We start from the raw sequence: 6,000 nt of genomic DNA, 5'->3' as shown, positions 1-6,000 counted from the left end.
TGTTCGCTCCAAAAAGTAGTTCAGTTTGCTGGAGTAATGCAGCTGTATCCTAAAGAATTTTGTCCACAATGCTGTGTGGTGAGATGGGGTTGGATGTAGAAAATTTCACTGCTAATTGCTTGCTGAAATTCTGCTTTTATTGATGTGAAGTGATGCCTTGAGAAGCAGTAGAGTGAGTTGGCATTTACTAACATGCATCTGAAAGCAAATGTGCTCAGTTGCTGCAGAAGATCGTAGCAAGACCTCAGCATGGAGAGCTGAATCACCTTCCACTATTCATCTTCTTGACAGGGATATCAAAAGTTGGACTTTTTCCTCCATTTTATCTGGGAAAAGTAGCAATAATTCTAATGGCTGCTCCTTCTACTGTTTTGATAGCCTTTGTGTTTCCTCACAACGTCTGCTCCTGTGCGCAAGCTGCAGATACTGCATGCTGCAAGTCCTGGTCACCAGGGAACAGCTTGCAGAGATGCAGCCTGAGAAAAAGCTTATCTTTGAGTGAAAGTGGTTGCAGAGTGATAGAGGGCTATGAGGAAGAGCAAGGCAGGGGAGAACGGTTGGAGGAGAGTGAGGCAAGAAGCCCAGCAGCCAGATTTGTGCCCAAAATATGCCCAAGGTTCACAGGTCATTCAAATGTTCTGCAATCATTTGAAAGCATGTCCCTGCATTGGGGTGTGTAAGTGAGATAACTCTGGTAAACCTGCCTGCTCTTTGAAAATTTCTGGCTTTATGGTTCATGGAAAAAGATTTTTATTTTTTCTCATGTATGTTTCTATTTCAGTGGGCTTGTAGTGCAAAATGTACCTTTTTCTTCTTATTGAGAAGATGTCTTTAAGGGAGGTCATTTGCACAGCAGCGAGTTTTAAAGTCCGTGTTTATTAGGAAATGTCTGGGGGTGTTAGGCCAAGAGCTCAGGTTCTCTTTGGGTTCGGGCTGTGCCATCTACAAGAGTGACCACACATGGGTGCTTTGCGCTGCTTCTAAATCAGTTTACTAACAGGTGGACACAAGTGTTGTGGTTTAACCCGGCTGGCAGCTAAACACCACACAGCCGTTCGCTCACCCTCCCCCCTCCCTCTCTGGGATGGGGGAGAGAAACGGGAAAGTGAAGCCTGTGAGTTGAGATAAAGACAGTTTATTAAGATAGGAAAATAATAATAACAATAATAATAATAATAGTGATAATGGTAATAGTATTAACAATAATAATGTGTAAGAAAACAAGTGATGCACAATGCAATTGCTCACCACCCGCTGACCGATGCCCAGCCTATTCCCGAGCAGCCGCCCCCCCACCCCGGCCAGCCACCCCTATATATTGTTTAGCATGACGTCAGATGGTATGGAATACCCCTTTGGCCAGTTTGGGTCAGCTGTCCTGGGTCTGTCCCCTCCCAGCTCCTGCTGCACCCCCAGCCTGCTCGCTGGCAGGACAGAGCGAGAAGCCGAAAAGTCCTTGGCCTGGTGTAAGCACTGCTCTGCAACAATTAAAACATCAGCATGTTATCAGCACTCTTCTCATCCTAATCCAAAACATAGCACCCTACCAGCTACTATGAGCTACTTAACTCTGTCCTAACTGGAACCAGGACAACAAGCCTGCCTCATTTTGGCTGAAGGAGGTTCAAGGTGGACGCACTTGGGATGTCTTTCATCTGTCCTCATTTAGGCTTCTGAACTCTAGAAATCAAAGCACGTGTGTGTGGCCCCTTTACTTGCAGGTAAGAGAAAGGGGTATCACCCTGCGCTGCCTCTCCTCATCCAGCATTGCTGCCTGAGAGGGCTCACGTGGTTTCCGTGTCATGAAGAGGCTTAGCCTCAAATGTTCCCCTTCTCACACCCAGGTAAATCACACCTTGTTACCCTGTTTGGGTCAATACAAGAGAAAAAAACACATTTCCACCTTAGACTTAGAAGAAGGAATCGAGGATAAGGCATGGGTCATGATTTGTGGCTGGTTTCTGCTTTCTGAAACAATGGCACCTCCCTAACAGCTCTTCACTCCTGACATTGCCTGTGCTAGAAATACACAGCGCTGGCCAAAATGCCTGGGCCAAGCACTAATATTCAACAACAATACTTTCCATATAATAAACTCCTTCTTCCAAGGGGTGTTGATAAGAATTTCCATTTTTAGTCGAGGGCAAATGAGCCATTCAGCCTTTATTGGTTGCTGTTGCAATTGAAGAAGGAGCAGAAGCTAATTTTTTTACTTTTCCTGTAAATAGTGCATTAATGAAGACAGATGGGTCAGCAGTATAAACAAAACCTCTATCTCAAGCTAGTTTTGTTCTGGCTTTGTTTCCCGGTATAGTAAGCAAACTACCACCACCCCGGTTCCCATCCTATTAACAGTGTTTGCACTCCAAATGTTGAACTGGGTTATAAGGAAGTTTAAATTAACCCTGGGCTGTAGTTTTTCAAATGCGTGAAGCAGATGTTCAAGTGCCAGGGAATCCTCCTTTCTTTCTCTTTTTAAAAACAAGTAATGGATTTTGCTGGGGTTTGGCTCAGTGTTTTGGATAGAAAATGAAAATACTTTGCTGAACCTCTTCCATTGTGCTGTAGGTAAGCCAGGCACAAAACTGCCAATGGTTGTTAAAAACTCCTTTTTTATTTTATTTTATTTTATTTTATTTTATTTTATTTTATTTTATTTTATTTTATTTTATTTTATTTTATTTTATTTTATTTTATTTTATTTTATTTTATTTTATTTTATTTATTTCTATTTCTAGGCTGCTGGAGCTTCTGGTTTGCTTTGGCCTCTGAGCAGTTTAAGAAGGGCAGTGCAATATCTGGAACTTGGGAGAAGAAGATGGACTTAGTTTTTGGCTGCAGTTTTGGATGATGGTTGCTTTGGGAGATGATTTTTCCTAAGTTACCTCATTTTTGGGGAGGCTGATTCTTACGCTTTTAGCTCCAAAGCTGCTCCTCACTTGTCAGGGCCCACTGTCTTTGGTAAGAGAAGAGATATAGGTCCATGATATCCTTTTTTTTTTTTTTTTTTCCTACAGAGACTTATGTTTTGGCACTTGCAAATGGGAGCAGCAAAGATTTGAAGCTGTTTGAAAGCCTGCTACTATAGAGGCTTTCTCTTCACAGACCAGAGTGTGTTAAGGTTTAATTGCAATCTTAATTTTGGAGTTTGGCACATTTGCTTTACGTGGCCTAAAGGAAAAGTTAAGGACCTTAGAAGCAGAAGAACACCCTCCTTGGAAGGGAGACAAGGCTGGTGTATGTGCCAAAGAAGGTGATGAACAGTGATGTGGTGGCCTGGGCCAGCATAAGCCACTGCCAGGCTGCTGCTTCTGCAAGCAGTGCTGTGGGGAGAGGTGATGCCCTGCTTCCCTGCCAGGACAGCACGGGGCTCTGCCCCTTCTGCTCAGGCTCTGCCAGCTGTCCCAAACAGCCCATCTGCCCAAAGCAAGGGGTCTGTCAGGGCCAGGACAGAAAAATCTGTGCTGAACTGCCAAGCTTTAATGCTCAGAAAGCTGGGAATTGGTATCTTCCATCACCCAGGCAGGGCACAGCAGCCAGAGTGAGCGTGGGCTCCAGGAACTGTAGCCAAGGAAGTGATAATGAAAGAAAGCTTTGGGGAGAAATTTACTTGAGTAAGGTTTAGTCCATGTGCAGAGAGCTAAGAGATATGGATCATTTAAGGGAACCTCAGACTTCCAAGCGCTTCTTGAAATCTGGCATTGGTGCTGCGTTTGCACAGGAGACACAGATGTCATGATTTCTCCAAAGGCCCAGGAATGAGTGAGATGTCTTGAAGTTCGTGCTCTTCTGGAGGCATCATGTGTGTTGATTTAAGAGTAGCAATCCAAGACCAAAGCTCTAATCGCAACTCCCTTGCTGATATGTTATCCAGGCTTTTCCTCTCTTGTTTTTTTTTCTTTTATTTTTATCCTTTTTTTTTTTTTTTTCCTGTTCCTTCCCCTTTGCCTGTCCTGTCTGTTTTGACTGTAAGCACTGCCTGGCATTTTATTCAGCGTTCACCACAACAAGGACTTCACATCTACTTCCATTGTCATACATATTCATTTAGAAACAGATGAAGGTGAAATGATTTTCATTGATTCAATTGATATTGATTTTGATGAGAGAGGGTTGCTGCCTCCTTTGGTTGCATGTGATAATTCGGAGATGGATGTATAGAAAGATACTTCCATACAGAATTTACATTTTTCCAAACCTTTCTAAAATTACTTTTTGTTTTTAAGCTGTGTCAAACATCTGCTAGTATCAGATCAGAATGATCAGAAATGAAAGGAAAATCAATGCATATTATTATTTAATGTGAGAAATACATTCTTTTAGAAACAGAAGAAGTCACAGTACTAATGTAGATGGATGGAAAGAAGGAAAAAGGAAGAAGTGAAGAAACAAAGAAAAAGTAAACATGCACTAGGATATTCTTTCAGGGACTTCTCACTGACAGTACCAGAACATACAGCTTGGTAGTACTGTCTCTTGTGATACACTCACCATATTATTTGTGTGCCATATTTATATGGACAGGTGTGTTGAAAGCTAAGAAATAAGAAGATTCCGACTTTGCAGAAACAACCTCAATTTGCTACTTAAGGAAAACTGTTTATAAAATAGCAGTCCCCAATTTTATGTGCTATTCTTCCTGATCTCTTCTATCTTACTACTTGAACATCCAGCAAATGTCTTTGCCAAATTATTTTCAAAGGTACAGTAAAGGTAAGGTGAGGTTTTGCTAATAAAGCAGGCATACAATCTTAAGAGGTGCACATTAAAAAATGAAATACTATTCTCCATAGTTTTGAGATGATGAACAACACAGTTGCAGCTGAAGGATTCAGGAGATGCTCAGTTTTCTCCTGAAATAGCGCAATAGGATATTTTTGTTTTACTGCTCATGCTTTACTGCTTGTCTTCACAAAGTCTGGCTGAAATCCCCTTTGATCATTGTTTCATTATAAAGGTTACTAATACCAAAAAGCTGGCTGACACCTGATCCTAAATAGGCACATTAGATATTTCTATGTTCATACATGCAGGTTTCCTTACTGATAAAACTACACGCCTGCCCACATTTGCACTGTACCATAATACTCTGCATCCCATCAACTCTGTTACAAAACGTCTGTGACAATAAGAGAGTGTGAAAGCAGCCACTCTGATTTGCTATGTGGTCACAGGGAAATTTATAGTGATTGCAGGTGATTAGAGTGGGTGACTTATTATTTTTAAGGCCTAGGTCCTCTTACATGCTTCTCAGAAATGTTAAAGGACAGTGGTACAAAAGCACGCCGGCTAGATCACTGCCACAGGAAGAGTTGCAGAAAAGATATGATAAAAGCAAATGTCGGATTATCTCCCTAATGCTGGATTATCACTCCTAACAAGGTGAACGGTTTGTCTTGGCAAATGGCTTCATAGGAATTGTGGATAGTTTTGAAAGGTTCTGTGTGGCGACACTTCAGCCGTTGGCTGCAGCAGTTCATGTCAGCAGAACGAAATATCACACCTCTTATGAATTCTTTTAACATAGCATTAACTACAGACTAAGATTGCAGAGTAGCTCAGGGGAAAGGTCTGTGAGCAGTGTCAGCCACTTGCAGGGTGAGATCCTGAGCAGGTGTAAAGTAATATAGCCCCTTGGCACAGCTCACTATCTGGAACCATGCAGCACAAGAGTGGAGTCTGTATAACTCTACAATAAACTACATAGCTGACCACTTAAAGCAATGATACCACTGCAAGAGTTGTTATACACTGAACAACACCATACATGCTTCAGAATGCTGTTTAAATTATTGCAGTGAACAGTTCTGTAAGCAAGGGAGATAACTGTGGTATACAGTATTCACAGATATCTAAGGCAGAAAAAAAATCAGCAACTGCAATCTCTGTGCAGCACAACTCAGTAAAGAGATTCCATGTACAATAGTATCGGTACAAGGTTTTTATCCAAGTGGGATTACATACAAGCACAAAAATAAAACATTCTGTATTCTACATTAT

Source organism: Anser cygnoides, chromosome 26 (assembly GCF_040182565.1).
Source record: "Anser cygnoides isolate HZ-2024a breed goose chromosome 26, Taihu_goose_T2T_genome, whole genome shotgun sequence".
Taxonomy (NCBI): domain Eukaryota; kingdom Metazoa; phylum Chordata; class Aves; order Anseriformes; family Anatidae; genus Anser; species Anser cygnoides.
The sequence above is the reverse complement of the archived record's forward strand: the minus strand, read 5'-3'. Positions refer to the sequence as shown.